The 16,402-nt window shown below is 36.4% G+C and overlaps 1 non-coding gene across 1 annotated transcript; it reads left to right on the forward strand.

The window, feature by feature from the left end:
• The first annotated feature begins 13,997 nt into the window (after nucleotides 1-13,997).
• On the forward strand, nucleotides 13,998-14,079 carry Trnas-aga (transfer RNA serine (anticodon AGA)). Its single transcript has one exon. It is a non-coding gene; the product is annotated as a tRNA-Ser (tRNA).
• The last annotated feature ends 2,323 nt before the right edge of the window (nucleotides 14,080-16,402 follow it).

The raw sequence follows: 16,402 nt of genomic DNA on the forward strand, positions 1-16,402 counted from the left end.
GGATTGTGGGTCTTGGATGGATGACGTCCTGGCACATGATTGGCAGTTGACGCATTCTTTGACATACCGCCCTAAAGGAATTAGGTTGTTTATGACACAGTGTGGTGTTAAGAAATGCTGGTCCGTAGTAATTAGACGCTTTGTTTATTCAGTAAACTCCCAAAAATTTATTGATATGTTAACATTTAAAGACGCCGTTTACAGTCCGGTGTAGAAACGCCAAAACCACATGGCATCCAGATACGTTGTATCATATAAGAAAAAAAAGAGTAAAATATCGATATGACAGTAATTGTCTCTTTAACTGGAAATTTGTAACACTTATTCTCTTCTTTGATGCAGACAGACTGACAGACAGACAGAGAAAAGAATACGTTATGTGTGGTGAATACTTAATGGCACTACAACAATTCTCCTTCGTTATATCTTTTATTATTGAAAATTAAAACTGTTTAGCCAGCCACTTTTTTCCTCCACTTTCGACGCATGCGCTGTTAAAGTGTTTGCGTAAATTCCTATTAATATTCCGGACATTTAATGCTTACGTAAATATACATTCTCCTTAAACTACTTTCTTTACACAAAAACGTTCGGATACAATCAAGAAATAAATTCAAATAATGGTTATTGTAAAGTATGCAATTGGAGATATATGTAGGATTAGCAACGGTAATAAATGTGTAAACTTTTTGATTGAGGGGTTTAGATTATTGTTCTCTGGTCATCAACAGTCTTATCGCTGTAGTCTTATTTCTGTAGCATTCGATTTTATGGGAGAATATGGTATGTTGTTTAAACGATGTAGTAATATATAGTATATATATATATATATATATATATATATATATAATATATGATATATATATATATATATATATATATGTATATATAATATATGTATATATATAGTCATATCATATTATCGTGATTTATATACACACATTAAGCTACAAATGTCCTTTAATATCTAATTCGCTCTACCTCGGAAGTAATATATTTTCATATATGTTAACTGAAGGGGAATTTTTTAGTTGATAATAGCTGTGTGGTTAAAGGCGTTTCACTGTACGTCCGGATTTCTTGGCTCCGAGGTTCACGCCCGTGAGCTGACGAAATTATTATCACTAAAAAAATTTCCCTTCAGTTAACATATATGAAAAGATATTACTTCCGAGGTAGAGCGAATTAGATATTAAAGGACATTTGTAGCGTAATGCGATATATATATATATATATATATATATATATATATATATATATATATATATATATATATATATATATACATAGTAGCAAAGAGCATTGGGAGTGTGTCTATTCATCCCAATGACCTAGAAAACTATGGTATAGACTCTAATATCTGTAGTTTTTGGTAATTTTTAAATGTCACCCCTTTCCTACCCCATATCATGCCCCTCTTCTTATTAGGGCTGAACTTGGGACTTAAAGGGCATTGAGTGTCAATATTCATCTCAGTGACCTAAAAAACTATGGATTAGGCACTAATATCTTATTTTTTGTTACTTTTACATGTTACATGTCAACACTTTCCCACCCATTTTCGCAGCACACCAACCCCCCTTCCTATTGGAGCTGAACTTGGGATTAAAGGGCTTCGGGAGTGTCACTGCTCATCTCAGCGACTTCAAAAATGATGGATTAGACATTAACATCTGTTATTTTGGGTTATTGTTACACGTCACCCCTTCCCACTCCACTCCCTATTGGGGCTGAACTTGGACTAAAAGGGCATCGGGACTGTCACTATATATCTCAGCGACATTGAAAACTGTGGATTAGACCCTAGTATCTGTTGGTTTCAGTAATTTTTACATTTCTTGACTTTCCCACTTCTTTTTTACCATGACCTTTCCTGATTTGATGTTAACTTATAATTTAAAATCTTATCAAAATTGTTTAAGAAATGAGGATTTGTATAGCATTCATACAAACAAACAAAGAGACTTTTCTCATTTATACATGTACATATATACATAACCTATATTTATATATACATTCATATCCAGTATACACACATCTATCCACACAAACACGGTTGTGCACACACTCGTACACACACACACACAATATATATATATTATATATATATATATATATATATATATATATATATATATTGTGTGTATATATCCAAGATATACATACACATATATAGATACATTATATATGTATATATATATATATATATATATTATACTATGTATAGCCTATATATAAAAAAAAACAGCGACGTTGATGCAAATAATGCCTTTAGTTAATCCATCATTAACTTCAATCGCATATAAATGAAACAAGACATCCCGTTAATTTTGCTCATCTAATCAGTACAAGTGGTTACATTGCATCTCATGTTGCACTCGAGGATGACATTACACATCAGCCTTGAAGTTGTCCTTTCTGGTTATCTCGTGTTCAGTATACAAATCCGGTGGAACTCTGGACTCTGCTCTAGGAAGCGTTGTGTACGTTGGTAACAAGGAATGTGTGGGATTTAGACATCTCGTTATGTTTTGGCCTAGTCGAATATATTTTTGCGAGTTATCTTAGACCTATAGTAGTGGTAGAGAAAGAGAGGAGACGAGAAAATGTAAAGAAAGAATGCTGAAATGGATATCTATGGTCCAATGGAAGATCTTGGTTTACGCCGATGTATTGGTCTAGAGTTGACGGATTTTTATTTAGTTTTTACTTCCCTTCAACGACCACACTTCGCTTTTGATAAGGCTTAGGTTTAAAATCATCTCTGCTCCTACTACTTATGCCTCCTTAGATACATCTGTCAATCAGAATTTTTTCCTTCTACTATGGATTGCCGAGTGAAGGGAGCACTAAATGAACAGCCTTTGGATCAGTGCCGTCTTTCGTACGGAATATAAGATTGATTGCCTTTTTTCCATATTTCTTTGACACTAAATGTGGCGTTCCTGATTCCATTCTTTTCTTGAAGTTTGTTTATTGTTCAGTTCTGGTCTTCGCTGTAGTTATCTTTCTCGTTTTATGTAAGTTTAAGGATTGCTTTTTTTTTTTATCCTCAGTTGTAATGTTTAAGCATTTCATATTCCTAAGTTCATCATTTGATGAGGAGTCAAGGATTGATTTTAATCTTCGTGAAAACTACCATGGGTCACCCCTGCTATTTTTATGGAAACAGGCTCATTTCTGGCTGCCCAGCACGGCCCAACCCTATAGCCTTTCAAATGCTAATATCTCCGAAAGTATTGGGGATAAAAGAACAATTCTTTCGGCTGATAAAACCTTATATCTTTAAATTTCATCCCATATAATATTTATTTTTAAGATATCGTAAATTCACATTGAAATGATGTTAACCCTTTGATGGCTTTAACTTGAAGCTTCGCGAGTTATCGCCTTAAGGGCGCCGTACTGGTTATTCCAATCTACATTTAAGCCTCTTCCTCGACTAAGGGTAGCGCCAGAGAGAAAAAAAAAAAATGCCGCTGCCACATTCATATTCGTAACTGCTGATTCAAGGTCACGTAATAACAGATGCTTCATACAGCAAAAAAGGGTCACCAGCCGCTTGTCCAACCCCCCATGAGCACTGTACCAATCACCTTTATCTTAGCTACATAGTACATTATGGTATTTCTGGCATTAGATAACTGACTTGTACGGTATGTTATGCTGTACTATACTGTAATTACGCACTGTGTCCTTATTCACGTTAGCTACACATGAACATTACAGCAAATTCTTCTCATGAATGAATGCAAGAGACTATCAAACCCAGCTATGTCATTTCGTTAAATATTTATAGTTTTAGAGAGAGAGAGAGAGAGAGAGAGAGACGAGAGAGAGAGAGAGATAGAGAGAGAAGAGAGAAGAGAGAGAGAGAGAGAGAGAGAGAGAGACGGGAATGGAGGAAAAGTTTTATTGTGTTTCTGATGCTTTGAAAACTTAACCATCTTAGTTTATCACTTGTACATGCTGGCGGTTTTTTTTATTTTTTAACGTTAAAATTTACGGAATAGAGTTTTTTTTTTTTTTTTTTATAAGTGATGATAAATCCCTGTGAGAAATTTTTTTAGAAATACGAAAATTGGTCTGGGGAGGCGTTCCCCTTCCGAAACCCAGCGTTTTCACTTTTCACCTTGATCCCTCATTGCCATCCTTCGCCACATCGCATACTTGTCAACCTTTTCCTCAACGAAGTGACCATGGGAAACTCCTCGAGTGTCTACCGCGGCGGTTAACCACCCGACTCAAGTTATAACTTGACTTCGGTAGCACTCGTGTCTAGTGGTAAGAGCTGCTTTGGAATTTTACCCGCTAGCTTGCATCCCACGGCCAGGCGCTTCTCGGTTGTCTATTGTTTCGCCCGACAAATACCTTCTCTGGGTTGTCCTTGCATATTTCGGTTTTGCGCTTGGATTTTTGTACCGCCTTCACGTGCAGAGAGTAGATGTCTCGCAGGAAAAAGGACATTTAACAACATTCGCATATATATATATATATATATATATATATATATATATATGTGTGTGTGTGTGTGTGTGTGTGTGTGTGTGTATATATATATATATATATATATATATATATATATATATATATATGTATGTGTGTGTGTGTGTGTGTGTGTGTGTAATGAAGAAAAAGGAAAATTTGGTATTGCAAGAAAATTAATTTTGCTGAAAGTAACATGAATGGCGTATTGCTCCCTCTTCATTTTTACGATGAAAAGCTGACTTGAACATGTATACCCAAATCGAGCTTGTCACTGCTTGCAAGGAAAGCATATGTTAACAGACCTCTTAAGCTGAGAAGATTGTATACTTGATTGTATAGTTCAGGAAATACAGGGAAGTCAGAAAATACCTCATATGGCGCAGAATATGATGAAGGAAGCCAGACGGTCATGAGACCAACTGAAGAGATGAAGACTTTTGCAGCTGGATTTTTTTGTCTATTTAAAATCTTTACTGTTTAACATACGCAACGAGAGAAACACACTGACTGGTATTAGCAGCGAGCTAGTAGCAAGCTACAGTATTTCTGAAACCAATAAAACATCCTAAATTAATGAACTACTGGAATCTCCCATTCGAGATCACGGGTGATTTTGCAGGCGTAACTTGCTTCTGAAAGAGAGAAGAGGAAATAAGAAAAAGGGAGTCTACCTTAAAAGAAGAGCTGGGTCCTTTCCATACAAAGTAAAAGACTTTACTTATCAAGGACACCAAATAAATACAAATAATCCCAAGCCTAAGAGCAGGAGGAATAAAGTTCCCACACCCAATGTTCTACACTCAAGAAAATTAAGATATGTTCTTTGGAGTTCATCGGATACTCTACGCAACTGTTATTGATCTGCATTTCTAGACGGGCGTAGCAACGGAGGTCATGGAATATTGCGTTTCAAAATTACCCTGAATAATTTCCATCTCGTCTGTGGAAGAGAAAGGAAGTCAAGGCTGAGCAAATCGTACGGAGACAATTCGTTATCTTCTCTGAGGTTAAGTCGTTCCAGATTTTAGAAGCCGCATTTCTCAGTGACCAGTGAAAAATCTTGTTTGACGTTCTCAAGTGTTGCGCGCTTTCTTGAACTAGCTCGCTCCCATTTCTGGTCTTCAAGGCGACCGCAGTCATCTAATTCCCATATTTACCTTGTGTCTTCGTTTGATTATGAGTTGTTTGATTAAAATTTTTTTATTTGCATTGCAAACCCGTCACGAACGTCCTTCCCGAGTCGATGAGATAGATATGACTGGAATGATTGTCCTTGCGTGATGTGCCTGGTCCCCTATGTTTACTTGTTTATGGCATAATGTTCAAAACTCCTTACGGGTCTATGTTTTCTTGGCGTAAACTCTTCTGTCAAGAGTACACACCGTTGTTGTTGTTGTTGTTATTGTTGTTACAGTCTCTGCTCTCGTTGTTGACGTTAGTTTTTATCTTAAATTTATTTACTATTTTATATTAAAAGTATTGCATGCTTCAAGTTTTTATTGGTAATAATGAAATGTACTCCAGCCCTACAAGTCTCATTTTAACAGAAAGAAATATAAGGTCCCTTACTTTTTTTTGTCAAGACCGTAGTAAAAAGTTGTTCGACGTTCAGTGCCAAGCCAGATTTTGCTTAAAAACAATGTTTCTTGTACCTATTCAAAAGCAGAGTTCCTTAATCCATCGTTTGATAGGATCCATCTACATCATCCGCTAAAGCATGACGTATGCTCAGAATATGGCTGATTTTGCCGTTAGAGCAAGACTTCCTGTTCATCGTCAGAGGAACTGTGAATATGGCTATGAGATTTTCCGTTGGGAAGGAGTCAATAGGAACTCTAGTACTATACTCTGTTTTTTTCCATCTGTCCATCCGCCTGTGGTGTTTTTGTATGGTAACACTGCATCCCGGGTTTTAGAGAGTTTCATTCAGCTTACATTTAACAATAATAACAATATCCTATTTTGAATATTAACGGTGTAATTCGCATACAGTAAATTATTAAAACACTTTTCAGTTGCAAATGTACACCCAGATATCCTTTTATTTACCTAAAACTTACACAGCGTAACTTCTAAAGCCCGGGACGCAGTGTTACCATACACAAACACCACAGGCGGGTGGACAGATGAAAAAAAACAGAGTATAGTTATGAACGCATCTGACTGCCTCCTCGAGAAAAAAAAAAAAAAAAAATGGTTGGTGTGATTTTCTCGACCTCGAGATAACTGCTATTTTCGGGGTCTTCAGTGCTGGGCACAGCAACATCCACCCACAAGGGGCTAGTGCCGTCAATGCATCTCACATGGTGCACTGTAGGCATTACTTATGGTTCTGCGCTACATCCCTTCGGCCTCTAGCTTCAACCGCCTTCATTTCTTTTACTGTACCTCATTTCATATTCGCCTTCCTCCATGCGACTTTGTTTTACATTGAAACTGGGAGGTTTTTCCTCCTGTTACACCTTTCAAACCTCCTTACTATCAATTTCCATTTCAGCGCTGAATGACCTCATAGGTTTCAGCGCTTGGCCTTGGCCTAAATTCTATATTCCTATTCCACAGCAACATCCCTCCTGCTGGCATTACTGATCAGCACCACAGTTCATCTCTGAATCTCTGTCAGTCCCTGGAATGTTTGCTCCTGATGAAGGAGCCCACTCGTGCGTCAACTATAGTCTTGCTTTGGTCTAGCCCTACCAAATGTTTCAACCTTAGTTGAGGCCATTGCACCATAGCAATAGACATCTCGTCTAATCAGTATATTATCCGTACAACTCGACTGTATTAATGTATCGATTTCTGAAATGAATGCTCTCCCCCATCTCGTGAGTAAATTGCAAGAGGCGTCGGAAATTCTGGCGTGTTCCTCTTCAAAAAACTATAAAATCTGGATAAATGACCAACTTGTACAAGATTCGATGGTTCAGACAGATGGACATATAGGGATGAAATCACAACCAGTTGCAAAATTACATCTTTCCTGAAAGCCTTTGGGACCCAATGGAGTTTGAGTGAACTACGAAGAGAAATTATCATTGAAAAACAAAGCTGCAAGTGCTTGACTCGCCCTCAGTATGAAAGGATAAATGTAGCTTTCCATAGCATTAGAAAGTACTGTATCTTGGGTCTAGAGATTTGTTTCATCACAGCCTGTTTGCCAGTAGATATGAATCTTAAGACATGTTCAAAATAATGTAATATTACCTTTGAATTGATTAATTATAATTAATTATAAGGTTTTGCATAATAATATATATATATATATATATATATATAGATATATATATATATATATATATGTGTATGTGTGTGTGTGTGTGTGTGTGTGTGTATACTGTATATATGTGAGTGTGCGCGCGCATATTCCACGACATTGATAGCAATTCAGTATTTGATGTACTGAGCTACAGAAACGTACTCTATAGGAATAATATAATTTTTTTTATTAACGTAATTGTGTAAATAAGATATATATGGTTTATCCATGCATAGGGAATGAGAACGCGTTTTTGAATGAAAGTGAAAATAGTATTATTTCTTTTGAAATTGAGTTTGAACGTAAGGTTTAATTTTCGAATCTTATGTTTATGTTGTATCTCTCAAGTCTTCTGATATTCTAAAGTAGGGGTTACTAACAGGGATATCCATACCCCTTGGGGTCATGAGAACCACATGCTGGGGGTATGGCACTTGATCTCTGGATATTCACATTTATTTGATTTTAATGTGTCATTGAATACATGGGTACATTTTGTAAACAAATATATAAAGCTATAAATGCTTTTGATTGTCTTTTATGTTATAGTCTTAGTTATTCATACCTAATGTATGTATTAAACTATATAAGTACATTAAATTACATTGTCGCAGGTAGTACTTAAGTGGAGTTAAGCAAAGGTGGTATGGAACCATATTGGGTAATTCACTTGGGGTCTGGAGTCATCAAAAGCTTAAGAATCCCTGTTCTAACGTAATTTGCAAATTGAGTGAAACTAACATTTTTCTTTTTCCCCTGACTCCCATAACAAATGCCTAATGAAAAACAAGCTGTAGGGAGCTGTCTCTACGATCAAATGCAATGTGTATATGTCTGTCACAATTTGCCAAATAAAAATAAAATGGGGTTTCGTAAACGACAAACATCGCTAACGCAAAACCTAAACAAAAAGTTTAGGCACACGTGTTCTGTGTATGTGTATGGGGTTGGGGGGGGGGGGCGAGTATGGAATGGGGTTTAATTCAAGTTTCTATGTACTACGTAGGGATATCTGAATTTCGATTCGGCCTGTGGTTGCTTTTGTTAAAGCTGGTTTATCCCAGCCTAGGTTCCTTGCCCGTAAAGGTTGCTACGGTGTGAAAGGGAGTAAAAGAGAGGCCTGGTGTGGCCATACGGTCTCTAGCCAGCCTCAGTCAACAGAGAAGATGGATGAATGTACATACATATACGCAAACTGTCTCGTGTGTATTTATATTATATATATATATATATATACACATATATATATATATACAATATACATATATATATATATATACTATATATAGTATATACATATGATATATATATATATACATAACATATCTATATATATATATATATGTGTGTGTGTGTGTGTGTACATACAAATCTATATCAAGTATGTAGACTTGTGTATGTGTGCGCGCGTGCGTGCTTATACTTTAAATATGTAAATAAATGCGCATGTGCAATTTTAGGTGGACGGCTACACCGCAACCTGAAAAATCCAAACCTTTCGTCAAAACAGAAACGATCGGGAAAGGTTTTGTCTGTTGCAAAATGTTTCTTTAGTTGTTATTGTATAACTCTGCGGTCCTGTCGCAGTGGAGGCCACTGGCGTTAACTGCACCTGGCGCTGAGAAGTGAAAAGTATGCTTTACACAACAGCTCGGCGTCTCCTGAACGGCTAATTATTACTTCGCTGTAAATCTGTTCGGGAAGGATTAATACATGAAAACACTCCGTATTATATATATATAATAATATATATATATATATATATATATATATATATATTATGTATGTATGTATGTATGTATATATATATATATATATATATATATATATATATATAAATATATATATATATATATGTGTATATAATATATATATATATTATATATATAACATATATATATATATATATATATATAGTATATATAGATATATAGGTACGTATATGTATCAATTTTTCTAAAATGGCCACCAGTCGACCATTTTCTTGCCAATTTGCCCATTGGAAATTCGACTTAATAAATCTTTGGATCCATCGTGAAAGGAGCTACAAAATAATAACTTTTTTTGCCCTAAAATGGCTGTCAGCCACAAGTTGGCTGGTTAGCACCAAGAATTTTCCAAAGATGACACTTACGTACGTTTTTGTTAATACAAGAGCCTGTGTAACGCACAGCTCAGAGTCCTTGTGTAACCCTATAAGAATAAAAAAAAAAGGCGGGGGTTGGGGGGGGGGCGAAATGCTGTGATGGCCAAGATTAGGGTTTAACTTTGCAGAAGCTTTAGTCCTGGAACATTAAGTATATAAATTAAAATGGACGAATTGGTTAAACAGGCATTTTTCTTTGTGGTTGTCATTTTGCCACTGAGATAAATACGAAAAATATTGGCAGTCTTTTCTACGCACAGCTAAATGGATTAAGGCACTCACTCATACATTATTTTGTTAATGAGTCGGGAAAGATAAGAGTCTTTCTCAGCTGATTTTTGTTTGTAACCAAGGGAAATATAGCTACTGCTATCTAGTACTCATTCGTCCCATTGCTAAAGATTGTTGTCACTCTTGACCTATAGGGTCTCATTTCTACCCATTATAGACTTCAGAGATTTCTACGCATTAAAGACTTAAGAGGTCTTGCTCAACTCTCCTCTTGCTTTTGTTCTTATAGAACATGAAGGGTCTCACACATGGTCACGTTAGCTTTTGCGCCAGCGCCATATGTGATTCATTGGAGATCATCCATTCCAGAGGTATGGCACATTCTACTGAGTTTTTAAAAGGTGTGGGTCACTGCGGGTGTCTTCGGGGAGTAGGAGGGGGAAGGGGAGGATAGCTAGGATGTAAGATAAATTAAGCAGGCAGGTAGTAACTTTTTAGCTAGCTGATGTAAGCTTTTAAGCTCATGCTTTGATTTAACAATTTACCTCATGCAAGCTCTCCATTAGTTTGGTAAATTTAGTCATAATTCGAATACAGAATGTTTCAGCAATAGTTAAACCAGTTTATTGCACGAAAAGGGCGGGGACTACAACACAGTTTTGAACTAAAAAAAAATCAACAATACCTGAAAGCACGGTTTAACTAATGTCGTGAATGTTATGGCGACTTTCACTAGGCTCGTGCCCGATGTTATGGGCTGATAGCCCTACCAATGGACAGGTTCCAGCCCGTATACACTAAGAACTTCACAAATTCAGTTTACACTTTCCCAACGAAACACGTGTCAAACCATTTGTTCAAAGAATTTGAACATCTGCAATAATGATTAAACACAATGACCCCATCGATGGCTACTAAAAAGAACAATTACTTACTTTGTGCATTTTGGTCAATCGCCATCAGCCTCGTCGCCTCACACCCGCACGCCACGATCAAGACCCAAGCGTGTTGCTAACTACCTATACCAAGTTAATTGATGTAGAGAGACCGAGAGCGGGGTCCGAGGGGGTTTTATAGCCGTGTGGATCGGGTTAGTCATTTTTGTCAAATTAATTTTCGTGAGGAGGAGACATTCCCACGTTTTTCATATAATTTACTAAACAACATGAATTTTGCCAGTAAACAATGGGGGAGGAGAGGCGAGGACCAATAAATGCACACATTCAAAAGTGAACCATTTTTCTACAGCCGTCAATCTGTCATATGCTTAACAAATAATCTTTTCGTTACAAAGGGGAAAATAAAAGATAAAATAAAAACCATTTTTCTTCAGCCGTCAATCTGCCATATGCTTAACAAATAATCTTTTCGTTACAAAGGGGAAAATAAAAAATAAAATAAAAAGTGAATGATGCTTAAATCCGTACCTATCTCTATTGGTGTTAAAAACAGTGACGATCTCATGTTTGGAAAGGAGGACGTAAACCAACTATGCTATAAACAAATCTGTGGAAGAGATCTGCCCATATAATGGGGACACAAGCTGTTTAATTGTCAACGATTTCAAAACAGGGTGAGAGAATAATCATTGGGTGCTTGGTCAACGATGTGGAAATCCTTACATGAAAATGAGGTCTTACACTTATCGCAATGTTCTCGTATGTTAGAGAATTCTTTGGTTTTCAAAGTACATCCCGTAAGGTGACTGACTCCGAGATGAGAATCGATTCTGACTTTGAGCAATCTTTTGGTGGCTCCCACGTATTTCCCGATTTTACATTTCGGGCAAGTAAGCAATAAACCACCAAATATCGCATCAATGCCGGAAGTTTATCTTTGTGGGAGAACAAAGAACCCAGAGTTTTAGGATTTTTAGCTGTTAACTTGAGATTCACAACCGGAAAAGTACAAACATTAATTTTATTGGTGCTATTGCAAAACTCTCAATTAAGAACCCTGTAAATAATCCTGTTGACGAGCTTGGTGGGAAAACAGTTATCAGTAAAATATGTTAAAAGAAAGGTCATTTGCTTTTGAAAGACATACCACTTAGACGTAAGGGAGACAGCTTTATTCTACAAGAGTAAAAATAGAGTTGAATATAATATTACGAAAACAAAACCTATGAAAACTGATCCTCAAATATGTATGCCTTTTTTTAAAATAGCAGTATTAAAAATTATTGTTTTCTCGAAAGACTTCTACATCTAAAACGAAAGACGGTCGTTCACTTCCATTTAAACTTAAGAATTGTGTGATACGAGTTAAATTCCAAGGATGAATCACAATCAAAATTACGCCTGGAAAGGGTGAAGGTATCGTCAACATTTTTTTTTTTTTTTTTTTATAAAACAATGGGCGGAAGGACAAAGGACACTCATCCAGCGAGCACAAAAAATATTGGAAAAGGTTGGGCCTAATGGAGATCCCATAGCCACGCCCTCCACTTGTCTATATAAAATTATTAAAAATAAAGGTGGTGTCCAGCACCGCCATTTCTAAAAGAGATTTAAAAGTAGAACTGTTAAGATTATGAAAACATGAATGAGACTGGAGAAATAACTTGTTTCAAATTATGTTAATGGTCTCCCTAAAAGAACTTTGGTAAAGAGGGATTCAACATCTTAAATCGCCACAAATGTATCAGAATCTTGGGAGAGTATTGATTCTTTAAACGTTTTTGAGTTGGCAACAGTATATTGGTTCCTAGTTAAAGGTTCCAACAACGGCACTAAAAATTTTGCAAGTTGATAATTGACTGCTCCAGATAATCAACTTGCAAATACATGATCGTTCGGTTGGTTGTTTATTGAAAGAATAAAAGGGTTTTCAAACATATATACGGCAGGTTGAAGATGATTTAGGTATCAGACTTAAAACTGCATATGATACTGAAAATTTCTTGAAGTCATAAAAAAAATCTCTTGATAACAGCTTGTCTGCGTTAACAGGAAATAAGAATGAAAATAAGAGATTTTCTTATATTCTTTAGCAATGAGAAACTTGTTCTTGATCGGAAAAAACACCACAAAGAAACAAATAAAACGACCATTTCAAAGGGGTCAAGAAGTCACCAGTGGTGGATCTAGAAATCTTCCATAGGTAATCACAAAGGAATATCATATGTATATACATTCATACATACATATATATCTATATATATATATATGTGTGTGTGTGTGTATTATATATATATAGATAATACACACACACACACACACACACACATATATATATATATATATTATATATATATATATACACATATACAATATACATATATATATATATATATAAAATATACATATAATATACATATATATACATATATATAACACGTACACACATACGGTACATATATTTCAAAATTCATATATGTGTACACATATATATACACACAGCAGTAGTAGTTGTTGCTTTTGTTGTTGTTGTTGTTGAAATAATTATTAACTAAGAACATTTTTGCTACTAATATTGATTTATTGAAAGAACACAAAATACCATTATTCATATGAAGGGAAGGGGGTCGGCACATGACCAGGTGGCCCCCAACCCTTAAATCAGCACTGGAAGTCACAAGTTTCGGGAAAAGGGAAAGCAGCTTTGATTGCGGCCTCGGGTCAAGGTACTCCTAAGGCCTTGGGTACTCCCCACTTCGCTCCACAAGTCATAACGCAAAGGTCATTCACTGACCTGAGGTAAATTTTATTATCATTATGTGGCTAAAGATCACCTTCATCTCCGCGTAAAGCAGCGTACTGGTTTTATATACTTGAATCGCCATTCGCCAATGGACTAAGCGAGGCAGTCTTCGTTAAGTCAGCTTTTCATATTTAAATTGTATCAATTATTGATATACGTTGTGCATCATTATATGCAGTGATGGCCGAGTGGTTAAGGCGTCTGACTAGAAATCAGATGGGATCTTCCCGCGTAGGTTCGAATCCTACTCACTGCGAAATGTGAAAGTTTTAAAATAGAAATTGCGAAGTCTAGTCCTAGGAATGTGCCAGCATATAATAATGGGAGAGAAATATCCGTAGAGTTCTCCCATCCCTATATGGCAGTAGGCGCCTTCACCTTCTGGGTTATGGAAAGGTGGCTCCTGAATTTGTAAGCTGGTCAGCCGACTCGTTCCCAGCCACACAAACATGAAGAGGCACTCAGCAAAAATTTATTTCTTTACCTCTTATTTCCACTAAAAGCAGCCATCCCAATATCTAAAATCAGAGGGTTTAAAGAGTTAAAAGATTCCAACGACTGCAGAACACTTTCAGAGTCACAATATATGGTAAAACTATTTCCATTATGAATCAGAATTTCCCTTAAAGCTATATCAAGGAAGGCCACTCCAAAGCCAATGCAGGCATCTAACTATGAGCCATCCGTGAAAACTCTAACGGAGTTATGTTGCGAGGAATGATCTAAAAATACTGACCGCATGGCCTCACTGGACAATTCTGTCTTGGTAAAATGAAATATCTAAAGAATTTTACCTCTGGAAGGTCCCAGGGAGTGCTAACCGAATACCTTGCTGGTAAAATCTCCATCCTTGGCATGTTTAATGTCGACAATAAAATTTACTCTAAAAGCGAATGGTTGAGGTTGCTTGGGGTGACTTCCATAAAACTGCCAATGGTTTTCATTTCTCATACTAATGCTGGTTAAAGACTTATGGAGTTTCTGAAATCTGTACCAGCTCTGAACCAACAGACGCTGGTAACGAAGATCCAGAAGCATCTCAATAGCATCTACAAGCATGCTCTCAGTGAGAGAAGATTTAAATGCTCCTGCACACAAAATTACTCCTCCATGATGAATTAGATTGAGAATTTTAAGGCTATTTGGCTTTGCAGAAGCCAAATAAGTTAATTCGAAAAGAGTTCGGTCACACCCACGAAGTGTGGGACAGAACTTTCAGCATATTCATTGCTTCCAAGCATTTCAGATATAAGTCAGCTTGCTATAAAAAATCAAACCAAGAAACCTCGTTTCACCAAAACATGGAAAACTCTGCCTATAAATGAATAAATCTGGATCAGGAAGTAATCCTCTTATATGGCAAAAGTGCTTGGTTAATGCTTTACTAGCAGAAAATCTAAATCCATTTACCTCAGCCTACTTTCCTATAATTTATCAATGCAAAGCTGAAGGTGGTGTTCACCCACTGCCATCCTTGCTGCTGCAAAGGATATCGAAAGGTCATCGACAAAAAGCGTATATGTTATATCTGGAGGAATTATTTTGGAAACCCCATTGATTGTTAGGCGAACTAGGTTACACTTAAAATAATACCGTGGTACTCCTTCTTGACTGAATACATCTGATATTGACATTGTTGTTCCAACTTGAACCTGAAATAACCTCCTTTTTTTTTTTTTCTTAATGCCTTGATAAAAAAAGGCAAATTGCCTCTCAGGTTACAAGCATGAAGGCCCCTCAAAATGCCCTATCTCCATGCTGTATAATAAGCCTTCTCAAGATCAAAGAAAACAAAGCAATGACGTGATGCTGCTTGTTAGTAAAAGCTTCTCAGTTTGAAGATTCCATTCGAACTAATAGTTGTGGCGTGCATACTTCGAAAACCACGATCCAAGTACCACATCAAATGTGTGTTCACCATTTTTTCCATGATCTTACACAGCCATGAGGTCAGTGCAATAGGTGGCTAATTCTCTGTCTTGAATGGGTCTTTCCATGGTTACAAAAATGGCAGGAATTTAACATCTCCCTAAGCTTAGGGAAGACATATTCTTTGAAAATTCTGTTAATAAAGTTTAATATGAAAATTCTGGTATTTTCAAGGGTATGCTTAATCACTGAGTATGTTGTGTCATTCAGTCATGGAGCTGATTCATTAAATATACTTCTTGATGACTCAAATTCCCTCAATTTAAAAGGTACATTGTATTGTTCATTCCTTAATGTATTGAAACCAATTTCGACCTGTTCCATTAGCCTTCCTTGAGCTGAATAGGATTATCACCATTTTTCTTTGCAACATTAGCAAAATGATTAGCAAACTTATTTGCCACTAAACCGGGGATCTGCTGCTTCACAACCATTGAATTGTGATTTATATAGATTTTTGGCATTATGCCAAGTACTGGGGTAACTAAGGCCATTCAGCGCTGCAATGGAAATTGACAGTAAACGCTTTGAAAGGTGTAACAGGAGGAAAACCTCGCAGTTGCACTTTGAGACAATTGTTAGGAAAGGATGGACAGTAAGATGGAAGAAAGACAATATGAACGGAGGTACGGTAAAAGGAATGAAAGTAG

Source organism: Macrobrachium nipponense, chromosome 24 (genome assembly GCF_015104395.2).
Source record: "Macrobrachium nipponense isolate FS-2020 chromosome 24, ASM1510439v2, whole genome shotgun sequence".
NCBI lineage: Eukaryota > Metazoa > Arthropoda > Malacostraca > Decapoda > Palaemonidae > Macrobrachium > Macrobrachium nipponense.